Source organism: Stegostoma tigrinum, chromosome 21 (genome assembly GCF_030684315.1).
Source record: "Stegostoma tigrinum isolate sSteTig4 chromosome 21, sSteTig4.hap1, whole genome shotgun sequence".
Taxonomy (NCBI): Eukaryota; Metazoa; Chordata; class Chondrichthyes; order Orectolobiformes; family Stegostomatidae; genus Stegostoma; species Stegostoma tigrinum.
The window spans coordinates 15,770,854-15,783,971 of record NC_081374.1 but is presented as its reverse complement, the minus strand read 5'-3'; the positions used below and the strand labels follow the sequence as shown (position 1 = coordinate 15,783,971).

The window sequence follows — 13,118 nt, the reverse complement described above, 5'->3', positions numbered from 1 at the left end:
CACCTCCATTTACTACCTACTAACCTCATCCCACCTCCTTGACCTGTCTGTCTTCCCTGGACTGACCTATCCCCTCCCTACCTCCCCACCTATTCTCTCCTCTCCACCTATCTTCTTTTCTCTCCATCTTTGGTCCGCCTCCCCCTCTCTCCCTATTTATTCCAGAACCCTCACCCCATCCCCCTCTCTGATGAAGGGTCTAGGCCCGAAACGTCGACTTTTGTGTTCCTGAGATACTGCTTGGCCTGCTGTGTTCATCCAGCTTCACACTTTATTATCTTGGATTCTCCAGCATCTGCAGTTCCCATTATCTCTGATATTGTGTAAACATGCTCACTGCAGAGATTTTGAAACAATTTATTATGACTATTCTTGAGAGTTTACTTTAGTTGCTATGTGAATTACCACCAAGATAATTCCTTTGTAATGATGGCAACAACGTACATGTGCGCATGACGCTGAGTAAGTCCCAAGGCTAGTAATAAATTGGGCTAACTGAATTTAAAAACCGTAAAGCAAGGTTGGAAGGATGAAAAGCAGCAAGGATGCTGATGAAGGGTCTAGGCCCGAAACATCAGCCTTTGTGCTCCTAAGATATTGCTTACCCTGCTGTGTTCATCCAGCGTCACACTTTGTTATCAAGGATCCTGCATCTGACTTATTGTTAGGTGATCATGGATAGACATCACATGGGAACTTTGGATGAGAGTAAAGCAACCATCAGTTTAGGTGATTCCTCCTCAGCTGTTTGTCTGGTACATCCACCATCTAATTACACTCATGAAATTTCCTCACTGTGCTGAGGGAATGCGAACTCTCTTTTTGATGGAGCTGCATCACAATGTGAGTCAAACTCTTCAGAACAGGATATGGAAATTAAAATTAAATCACGGAAGCAGAGCTTCTTCATTTGGGAAATGGCGCCAAAAACATGTTTGAAATTGCCCTTGTGAGCTCACTCTTCAGGTTTGAGCCAAAATTCACTTGCACAATCACAAAGGTAAAACCTTGCAAACACCTACATTATCAGACAGGGTGATTTTTTAATTTACTTTTCTTGTGAGTCATTCCTTGCCATATTTAGGTGTGGCAACTGATGCTGTTTCAGTCATACAGTTGGGAATACTTTGGTCACCAAAGTATACTTACTGGTATCCAGTATTCCAATTGTGCACCTCTCAAATTATTTTTTTTTTAGAAAGAAGAAAAGCTATACTTTTCCATAGTTTGACTGGTATTTCCCAACCCACTTCCACATTGTCATCCAAACCCACTAGATCTTGAACTTATGCAAAAGATCATGGAAACCTCTACTTAAGCAGTTTTCAATAGAAGTCATAAACATTAAATAGTCCACTATGTTTTGTATGGTTTCTGATAATTGCTGGAATATGTCTGCAAAACTAATAAAAACAAATGGAAAATCTATTTTTCAGAATTAATCCAGCTCAGATTTCCATAAAGAAAAGTGACCTAACAGATAGTTGCAATCCAATCAACCTTATTGCTTCAGGTACTCACTACTCAGGAAGGCCAGTGCAGAATTGCCTGAAGCCAGTGATTTAAATTATGACAAGCCATATAGATTGGAAATAAAGACAGTAAAGTTTATACTAAGCCTAAACAATTCTGGAGTGAATCCAAGTGAAGGGTTAATTTCACTCAACTGAGTGAAATGATTTAAATTATATCGGTTAGTTTATCCTCCTTTGATGTGGGCTACCAACAAAGTCACTCTTAAAAAGAATCACTTATGGGATCTGGGCATTGTTGGCCAATCCAGCATTTATTACTCATCTCTAGTTGTCCTTGAGAAGGTGGTAGTGAATTACCTTCTTGAACTGCTGCAGCCCATTTCATGATTTAGTATATGCTAGTGAGGAAGAATATTAGAAAATTAGTAATCGGTTGATTGAGCCAGAAAGTCAGAGGAGGAATGCGCAACATATTATGCTGAAATTCAGGGTAATCTGTCATGAAAATGTTCTGTGGACGTCAGTAGAAGTGTGGCAGGTGTGATAAACTGCTGGCCCCATAGGCACTTAACTGAAGTTGACAGAAGCAGGCAGGACCTGAGTAAGACTCAAGATTATATCCCCTTTAGCAATAGGCAGATGTGCAAAGTGGTCTGAAACCTTGCAAAATGCAACCTTCCATTGCAAACTGGAATCTTTTAGTACAATAGCGATGAAGAAATCATTGTTTTACGCGTAGATAACCAAAACCATTTCAAACCTTTAAACTCTGTGTTCGTAGTAACTCTCTAATATTGATCACAGTTTACTGGTTGTGAAAATGGAACACTTTGTGGCTGACACAGTTCGAGTAAAATTTAACAGATATGCTTGAGGGTACATTCATAAATCAGACAGTTAAACCATATGTTTGTTTAACATGAAGTCATTCTGACTCTTACACCACCAAGCTTGACATTCAGCTGAATTAATTAGGCCTAGTTTCACTGAGTGCTGCCTGTGATGCTATTTTCTGCCATACAGAAGGTCAGTTTCGAAGTAGAATTCTCAAACAGGCAGTGGTCCCCTTATAACAGCAAGTCCTGCTTTAGATCTTGTGAAAAGACATTCCTGGATGCTTCTTATGCCATATGGTGGTTGATACACTTCTAGCCAGGAACTCATGCAAACTTCAAACCTGCAGTTTTGGGCTTTTGTAAGCTGTATGATGTGGCCCAGTATAAAGATCAATGCAACACAAATTAATTTCATTCAAAATAAGAAAACCTGGTGTCCGCAGGCAGTAATCCTAGTTATGCTTATGATTAATGTTTAGAAGCCAGCATTTACTGCCTACTTCAAATCAACCTTGAGAAGATGAGCTGCCTCCTTGAAACCTCAGTGGTTAGCACCACGGCCTCATAGTGCCAGAGACCTAGCTTTGATTCCATCCTCAGGCAACTGTCTCTGTGGAGTTTGCACATTATCCCCGTGTTTGAGTGGATTTCTTCTAGGTTCTCCGGTTTGTTCCCACAGAACAAAGATGAGTAGGTCAGGTGGATTGGCCATGGGAAATTGCCCATGGAGTTCAGGGGTGCATGGGTTGGGTGGATTAGCCATGGTAAATGCAGGGTTACAGGGATAGAGTAGGGGGAGGGGTCTGGGTGGAATGCCTTTCAGAGAGTCGGTGTACACTTGATGGGCTGAATGGATTGCTTCCAGTCTGTAAGGATTTTATAATATTACATCCATTGAAGATGTCCAGACCTAATTTGTAGAATCTTTCCTCATAACTTAACCAGATTTTGTACTTGTAAAGCTATATCTTACTCTTCCAAGGCCAATATGCTCTTCCTAAAGCATGGTGCCTAAATCTGCTCACAGAATTTCAAATTGACTCTAACCAGGGTTTTGTTTAATTGCAGCATAGCTTCTGCATCCTTATACTCCAGGCCTCTGGATATAAAGGCTAGCATTCCATTAACTTTCTTGAAGGCCATTGGAAAACGATGGATTAATTGTCCAGGTATTAAACCAATATAAGGTCTGCATCGAGGGAAGGATGTGGTGGTATTGGAGGAGGTCCAGAGGAGGTTTACAAGAATGATCTTAGGGATAAAAGCCTTGTCATATGAGGAGTCCTTGGTTGAGGACTCTAAGTCTGTACTCTGGAGAAGGATGTGGGGGAATCTGTTTGAAACTTACAGAATACTGAGAGTCCCAGATGGATTGGATATGGAGAAGATGTTTCCCCTAATAGGAGAAAATAGGACCAGAGAACACAGCCTCGTTGTAAAGGGATGACCTTTTTGAACTGAGATGAGGAGGAATTTCTTCAGCCAGAGGGTAGGTAACACATGGAACTCATTGCCACAGATGGCCATAGAGGCTAAGTCATCGATTATGTTTTCCTAGGGTGAAGTAGCTATTACAAGGGGGCATCGTTTTAAAGTGAGTGGAGGTAGATATAGGGGAGACATCAGAGGTAGGTTCTTTACTCAGAGAGTGGTAGGGGCACTGAATGCATTGCCGGAGAGGGTCGTGGAGTCGGCCTCATTAGGGCATTTAAGTGGCTATTCGATAGGCGTATGGATGATAGTATAAGGTAAGGGTAGAGTTTAGACAGACATTAGGTTTAGGATAAAAGTTTGGCACAACATCGTGGGCCAAAGGCCCTGTACTGTGCTGTACTGTTCTATGTTCTATGTGTAAGACAGAGATAGATAGTTTCTTCAATGGATAAGGGGATCTAGGGTTTTTATGAGACAAAAGCAGGAAAATAGGGTTGAGAAACATATCAGTCATGATCAAATGGTAGAAGAGACTCAGTGAGCCAAATAGCCTAATTCGGCTCTTATGTTTAAAAGGCAGCCATAATGTTGATTACAAGAAAGGTGCTAGTCGCATAAAGTGTTAAGCCTCTTCTATTTTCAGTTTTTACAACAAGACTGGCTGACGTGAATTCTGCTTATATCATAGCTGCAGAAGCCATGGGTCCTCAAACATCCATTTAATTACAAGCATTGACTTACATGACTTGCCAGTAGTGAAGCTAACAACAATAAAATATTCCAGACCTGTGGCATGGAAAAAGGAACAGTTATAAACAACAATCAGTAACCTTTAAACACAGGTTTTGCTTGTTCGTGAATTAATGATTAATAGTGAAATGTGATATAACGACTTGCTGGAAAATTCCAGTGACAATGAATGAGATTGAAGTGCATTGCACGTTGCAGAAAATGTTTCGGATAGGTCACTGACATGTGATTCTCCTTTAACATACAGCCAAATGAAATCCAGTGTCATGCAGTTCACATCATCTGGTTCAGCAGTGCTCCAGTTCACATTGCACGATTTGTCTACCAGTGCCTGTCATTCCCTTTCTGTCTCCCAAGTCAACACTTCCTTTTGCCTAAAAGCAAAGAAGAAATTTTACAAGGTAAAATTAAGCTTCACTATAAATTACAGCTGAAGATGCTTTCCATGCACAGGACATGAGTGTTACCAGCAAGGCCACCATTTAGAGCCCATTATGTCCTGGAGGAAGTAGGGTTCAGTCACCTTGTTCATACCAGGTTCGAATAGCATGCAGTTAATAGTGAATCACAATTCCATGGATCTGGTTTCGTGCATAGGTCACACCAGGTGAAGATGAAATGGAAGATTTTGATTTCTTTTCTGTGGATCATCATCCAGGCCTCTAGATTATTAGTCAGTAACTTCAGCAGCATGCCAAAGGAATTTCTATTCATTGTCAAACTAGTATGAGTTGCAAAGAAGCAAAAACACTTCTGGATTTAAATAATAGTGATTAAATGTGAGTGAACTTGGTGTATTCTTTCATAGGTTACTCTTGGCTAGTGCTAATCTTGATTAGACCACAAGCCACATGATAGAGAAAGAAAAACTTTCACGTTATCATATACCTCAAATGCAAAACCATAACATGCAAAAATATTTCAAATTATACACATGTGGCACAAAGTAAAATTAGGATGTGCAATGACAAAATTGAAAAAGTTAAAATATGATTTAGAATAGAAAAATAGGAAACAATGGAGCCTTGGCAATTGAAGTGAAATGTTTTAAAAGTATTTATTTTAAAGGCATGCAGTTAACAATAGGATTAGCACCATGTTTGTTGCTAAAACATAGATAACAAGAGCAGGATTAACCTATTCAGCCCCTTCTAACTGCTATGGCATTCATGATAATTAAGACTGTATTTCAACTCAGTATCCTGTTCCCACTTTCTACCCATATTCTTTGATCCCCTTAGCCCTAAGAATGACATCAAACTCCTCAGAAATATTCAATGTTTTGCCCTCAGCTACTTTCCATGGCAGAGAATCCACAGGCATGCCACTCTCTGGGGAAAGAAAATTCTCTTCACCGCAGTCCTAAATGGGTTACCTCATAATCATAGACGGTGGCCCCTTGTTCTTGAGGCCAAGCTGATGAGCTCATACCTGCTGTGTATCTTTATACTCACTTCAAATAAAGCTGCAACATTTCCAATTCTTCAGTTGTCTGACACTGGCCTTGTAGCTTTCAGCAGGACCAGAAGATTATGGCTAGAATCTTTACAATTTTCACCCTTCCTCTGTCAACATCATTCAATGCATTCTGTCTGATCCCAGCTCCTTAACAACTTGCAGCCAAGACTTCCTAAGACCACCCTTTGATCGATGCATAAACCACCCATGCTGAAATTCTTTATTACATTGGCAGCATTTTATTCCGACATAAAAGGCGCTATATAAATACAGAGATACACTATTTTAAGCTGCCTTGAGTATTGTGTTTTGTTATTCAACAGCTGAAAACTTACAACCCATTATTTTGTTTTAAGTACCACCCACCCTGTTATAAAACATTGGGAATCAGCTGAGAGGGTTCTCTTGCAATGGTCTGCTTTGTTACTGTAAAGGTGAATCGGTGGAAGGGCTACTTCCCTATTCTCTAGACCATTGTCTTGGGTTTTGCTCTCCCTCTATCACCTCCTTGCAAATTAGAATCTATTCCTCCTGCCAACATTCAAGAGCATATTCTTCTGGATCAGTGCCCTAAGCTCAGTTATGGAAGTGTCGCTTATTTTAGGGGTGAAACTAATATGTATGAGTGAGCAGAGGGGGATTCCTAGGGTTGCTCAGTATTACTTCATCAGTTGAGGAGGTGTTAATGGGTCATATTTTATCATCTTATGACTGGCCTATTTTCAGTGGCAGGGCATGTAAAACATGAATAGTGATTAATACACTGTCTGCCTTCCCATACCTGACCGATTCCCGTTATGATATTGAGGCAGGCTCCAAAGTCAGCTGCTTTGCTGTCATTTGACATAAATAACTAATGGCTAACTGACTTTATTAATATGTTAGTTTACCCAATTGTTACATTGCGACATTCAGTGGAATTGTTGATGTGGACACATGGAGGGGTAGGAGTGGCAATGCTTTCTTTTAAAGAAAGGATAAATACTTAAAAGCGGATGGAAGGAGGGAGTATTTCCTTTGGTCGAGGTTGCTGGGAGGCGCTGACCTATGTACATCAGGGACACATTCCTCACCCGCTTTGTTGCTTCATTGCCGGGACTCCAAAAGCCACTCCACCCCTATAAGCCCCATCCCTCCCTACTCAGTATCCACACCTACCTCACTCTGGGATCCAATACCCTCTTGCAGCCCCAGCAACATCCTTTAGTGAGATAGACCATAAGACCATAAGACATAGGAGTGGAAGTAAGGCCATTCAGCCCATCAAGTCTGGCACTGCTAAAGCTGATGGCCAATTTGATTGGCAGCTGATGTATGGGTAGGATTTCCTTCCACTGGGAGGCAGAAGTCCCACCCACATCTAAGTCATGCTGTAGGAAATGTTTCTACCCGCAGAAACAGGTCCCCACCAACTTATTTTTGGAATGGCTAGGAAAGTTTGAGAAACAGTGATCAGAAGAAGGGTTCCTGAAAAGAAACATTGACTCTGCTTTCTTTCTACAGATGCTGCCAGACCTGCTGAATATAGAACATAGAACATAGAACAGTACAGCACAGAACAGGCCCTTCAGCCCACGATGTTGTGCCAACCATTGATCCTCATGTATGCACCCTCAAATTTCTGTGACCATATGCATGTCCAGCAGTCTCTTAAATGTCCCCAATGACCTTGCTTCCACAACTGCCGCCGGCAACGCATTCCATGCTCTCACAACTCTCTGCGTAAAGAACCCGCCTCTGACATCCCCTCTATACTTTCCTCCAACCAGCTGAAAACTATGACCCCTTATGTTAGCCATTTCTGCCCTGGGAAATAGTCTCTGGCTATCAACTCTATCTATGCATCTCATTACCTTGTATACCTCAATTAGGTTCCCTCTCCTCCTCCTTTTCTCCAATGAAAAAAGTCCGAGCTAGGTCAACTTCTCTTCATAAGATAAGCCCTCCAGTCCAGGCAGCATCCTGGTAAACCTCCTCTGAACCCTCTCCAAAGCATCCACATCTTTCCTATAATAGGGCGACCAGAACTGGACACAGTATTCCAAGTGCGGTCTAACCAAAGTTTTATAGAGCTGCAACAAGATCTCATGACTCTTAAACTCAATCCCCCTGCTAATGAAAGCCAAAACACCATATGCTTTCTTAACAACCCTGTACACTTGGGTGGCCATTTTAAGGGATCTATGTATCTGCACACCAAGATCCCTCTGTTACTCCACACTGCCAAGAATCCTATCCTTAATCCTGTACTCAGCTTTCAAATTCGACCTTCCAAAATACATCACCTCGCATTTATCCAGGTTGAACTCCATCTGCCACCTCTCAGCCCATCTCTGCATCTTGTCAATGTCCCGCTGCAGCCTACAACAGCCCTCTATACTGTCAACGACACCGCCAACCTTCGTGTCGTCTGCAAACTTGCTGACCCATCCTTCAATCCCCTCATCCAAGTCATTAATAAAAATTACAAACAGTAGAGGCCCAAGGACAGAGCCCTGTGGAACACTACTCACCACTGACTTCCAGGCAGAATATTTTTCTTCTACTACCATTCGCTGTCTTCTGTTGGCCAGCCAATTCTGTATCCAGGCAGCTAAGTTCCCCTGTATCCCATTCCTCCTGACCTTCTGAATGAGCCTGCAATGGGGAACCTTAGCAAATGCCTTGCTGAAGTCCATATACACCACATCCACAGCTCGACCCTCATCAACTTTTCTAGTCACATCCTCAGAGAACTCGATAAGGTTTATGAGGCATGACCTGCCCCTCACAAAGCCGTGTTGACTGCATTTAATCAAGCCATGCTCTTCCAGATGGTCATAAATCCTATCCCTCAGAATCGTTTCTAACCCCTTGCAGACGACAGACGTGAGACTTACTGGTCTGTAATTGCCGGGGATTTCCCTATTTCCTTTCTTGAAGAGAGGAATTACGTTTGCCTCTCTCCAGTCCTTAGGTACGACTCCAGTGGAGAGCAAGGATGCAAAGATCTTCGCAAGTGGCGAAGCAATTGCATTTCTCGTTTCCCAAAGCAGCCGAGGGAAAATCTGGTTGGGGCCTGGCGACTTGTCAATCTTAATGTTTGACAAAATTTTCAGCACATGAGTTTCCTCTATCTCTATCCATACCAGCATGGACACCTGCTCTTCAAAGGTTTCATTCACTACAAAGTTTGTTTCTTTCGTAAAGACAGAAGCAAAAAACTCATTCAGGGCTTCCCCTACCTCCTCAGACTCCACACACAAGTTCCCTATGCTATCCCTGATCGGCCCTACTCTTTCTTTGACCATTCTCTTATTCCTCACATAAGTGTAAAATGCCCATGTGTTCTCCCTAATCCGTTCTGCCAAGCCTTTCTCGTGCCCCCTCCTGGCTCTCCTCAGACCATTTTTGAGCTCCTTCCTCGCCTGCCTGTAATCCTCTAGAGCTGAGCTTGACCCTAGCTTCCTCCACCTTATGTGAGCTACCTTCTTCCTTTTGACGAGAAGCTCCACCGCTCTCGTCATCCAAGGTCCCTTTATCTTACCCCTTCTTGCCTGTCTCAGAGGGACATATTTACTCATCACTCGCAACAACTGTTCCTTAAACAGTCTCCACATGTCTGTAGTGCCTTTGCCATGGAACAATTGCTCCCAGTCCATGCTTCCTAACTCATGTCTAATCGCATCATAGTTTCCTCTTCCCCAATTAAATATCCTCCCATTTTGCCTAATCCTCTCCTTCTCCATAGCTATGTAGAATGTGAGGCAGTTATGGTCAGTATCACCAAAATGCTCTCCCACCACAAGATCTGATACCTGCCTCGTTTCCGAGCACCAAGTCTAGAATGGCCTCTCCCCTCGTCGGCCTGTCAATGTACTGAGTTAGGAAACCCTCCTGAACACACCTTACAAGAACAGCTCCATTCAAATCTTCTGCTCGAAGGAGGTTCCAATCAATATTGAGAAAGTTAAAGTCACCCATTACAACAACCCTACTGCGTCCACATATTTCTTCAATCTCCCTGCTGCTATTGGGGGGCCTGTAGTAAACCCCTAACGAGGTGACTACTCCCTTGCTGTTCCTAATTTCCACCCATACTGACTCGGTAGGCAGATCTTCCTCGACAAAGGAAGCTTCTGTAGCTGTGATACCCTCTCTGATTAGTAGTGCTACACCCCCTCCTCTTTTTCCCCCCTCCCTATTCTTTTTAAATGCTCTAAACCCTGGAACATCCAGCAACCATTCCTGCCCCTGAGAAACCCATGTCTCTGTTATGGCCACAACATCATAGCACCTGGTACTGATCCATGCTCTAAGTTCATCACTTTTATTCCTGATACTCCTTGCATTAAAGCAAACACACTTTAACTGATCCCTTGGTTCCTTCCCAGGAAAATCCTTCCCACTAGCTGGTCTACCTCTTGCTACTGCCTCACCTGCATCAACTCTCACCTCCGGCATACAGCTCAGGTTCCCACGCCCCTGCCATACTAGTTTAAACCCTCTCAAACTACTCGAGCAAACCTTCCACCCAGGACATTGGTCCCCTTCCAGTTCAGATGCAACCCGTCCTTCTTGTACAGGTCCCACCTTCCCCAGAAGGCATCCCAATTATCTACAAATCTGAAGCCCTCCCTCCTACACCAGCTGCGCAGCCACGTGTTAAGCTGCGCCCGCTCCCTGTTCCTCACCTCGCTATCTCGTGGCACCGGTAGTAAACTAGAGAACACTGCTCTGTTCGTCCTGCTTTGCAGCTTCCATCCTAACTCCCTTAAATCACTTTTTATATCCTCAATCCTTTTGCTGGCTATATCATTAGTGCCAATATGTAACACAATTTCTGGCTGTTCGCCCTTCCCTTTTAGAACCTTATACACCCGATCGGAGACGTCCCAGACCCTGGCACCAGGGAGGCAACATACCTTCTGGGAATCCCGATCCTGACCACAAAATCTCCTGTCGATTCCCCTAACTATCGAGTCCCCTACCACGAGTACTTTTCTATTCTGCCCCCTTCCCTTCTTTGCCAATTTTTTGTTTTTATTTCTACTATTCCTTCATTGACTCGTGAGTCCCCGAGTAGGCTGAGATCACTGACACAAAATTGCAAAAGTGCATGGTTTGAGACAAAGCAGGACAAAACTGGACTAGGTTGCATTCATTTTCAAGTTAGGAATGAGATCACAACATTAAGGGTCCAATCATGTATCACACATTATATTTTATATCTTGACAATACCACTGCGTTTTAGGACTTCTTGCAAAAATTGTCACCTCTTCAGCTTTGGCTCCAGTATGCAATGCATGAATAAACATGAGCAAAAACAATTACAGCCAGGAAAACTTTAATTATTTGCCTGGACTTAAATTACTTACCTGAACAAAATAAACAGGCCGCAACAGATATTTTACTAGCTAGAATAAATTGCTGTGCTCCATAACTAAAGGATTTAAATAGCCAGTCTTTACAAGGATAATTTCCACAGTCGAATATGAATTGCAAGACGAAAAGAAATGATAATTTTGATGAGATATTGTGAACTTCCAGCTTCCGCTGATGTGTTATTTAAATTACTGGCTTCAGATCACAAAGTAAAGCTCAATCACTTCTTCCTTCCAAGATTACATCACAGTGATATTGTTCATAAGTCAGTTAGCCAATTTTGTAACCCTCAAAGATGGTATACAACAGGATGCTTGTTTTTAACCCGCTTGAGGCCTTCTTCCCAATCTCTCATTGATCACCACATGGTCATTAAGGATTCCACTTATTCTGAGAGATGATCAAACTTGATTGCACTCGAAGTTCTGCCAGCATCGCCAAGCATTTGTGACTCAAGATCTACATTCATCGGGAGATAGACATGACTAAAATTCAATTTTACTGAAACACTGAACACGAGCTAGTCCAGCAAAGAGACTATCGATTAAAGATTTTTGCTGAGCGCCTGACATTGGATTGACAGTGACCCTGGAAATCACCACAGATGCGTTACACCCATCCTTCTTCATCAGTGACATGATAGGCAGAGATCTTTTCCATGCCTCCCAGGTCCCCACTGAAAACAATAGCAGATTTCTTTAGAATTTCTGATGGATAGTTCTTAGAATCTGGAACAATTTACTTCGGCTGAGCTTGATTTTCTCCAACCACATGCTGTCCATCAACATGGAAAAATTTCTTTTGGTAGCCTATAAGGATGAATCTTCAGACTGAGTGTATAAGAGGACATTCAGGTTGCTAAAACCCTGAAAAGGCAGCACTTTCCCTGTGTAGGTTTCTGGAACAAGTTGAGAGACGTAATGCAATGTGACTCAGCTCCTACTCAGACCATATTCAGCTGTCAATAAAACCACTGCTCCCAGTGTCCACCTCCATTCTTACTGGTTGGCCATGCAGTAAGGGAATGGCCAAATGTCAGTCAGCGTCACCAGCCTTGGCCAGAATGTTTATTAACTGCTCCTTTTCAGAATGAGAGGTTGGGTCTTACTCGTGCCTTTTTTGTACCATGCTTGGTTTCCATAATTTAACTGTATCTTGTCTATATTTCTTCCTCAAAAAATGCCTTTTCAATGTGTCCTTTCGTTGTTTGCACTTTCAGCATACAGTGCTGAGGGAGTGTCACACTGGATCTTCATAGAAACCTTACAGTGTGAAAAGAGGCCTTTGGTCCATCGGGTCTGCCTTGACCATCTAAACAGGATCCCACACAGACCCACCCTATTTCTGTAACTCCACATTAACACATGGCTAACACACCTTGCCTGCACACCCCTGGGCACTATGGGCAATCTTGCATGGCCAATCCACCTAACCTGCACATCTTTGAACTGTCGGAGCAAACTAGAGCACTCAGAGGAAACCCACACAGGCACAGAGAGAATGTGAGGTGTTGTGAGGCAGCAGTGCTAACCACTGTGCCACTGTGTCCCCCACATTTTAGAATAAGTCTACAGTTAATTGTCGACTAAATTGACTGGCCCTGATTCTCAAGCATTCACCGAAACAAGAATTAGTTAAGAACTGAAGTTAACAAGTGAATTGCATGGGTGTTAATCTCAGTTGTATAACACACCTCAACTTCACATCAGCTCTCTTTAATAAAAGGACTGTTACCTTTCTGCCTAACTAGATAAAACATCATTCCTTTGTACTCCCCCAAACACTATTATGAATATAAAC

At 42.6% G+C, this 13,118-nt stretch overlaps 1 long non-coding RNA gene across 1 annotated transcript in view; it reads right to left on the bottom strand.

The window, feature by feature from the left end:
* Positions 1–4,507: 4,507 nt before the first annotated feature.
* The window catches only part of LOC132210800 (uncharacterized), a 158,307-nt gene continuing 149,696 nt past the window's right edge, over positions 4,508–13,118 (bottom strand). Inside the window, exon 4 of the long non-coding RNA XR_009446988.1 lies at positions 4,508–4,869. This is a non-coding gene — a long non-coding RNA (uncharacterized LOC132210800). The remainder of the gene's footprint in view (positions 4,870–13,118) is intronic.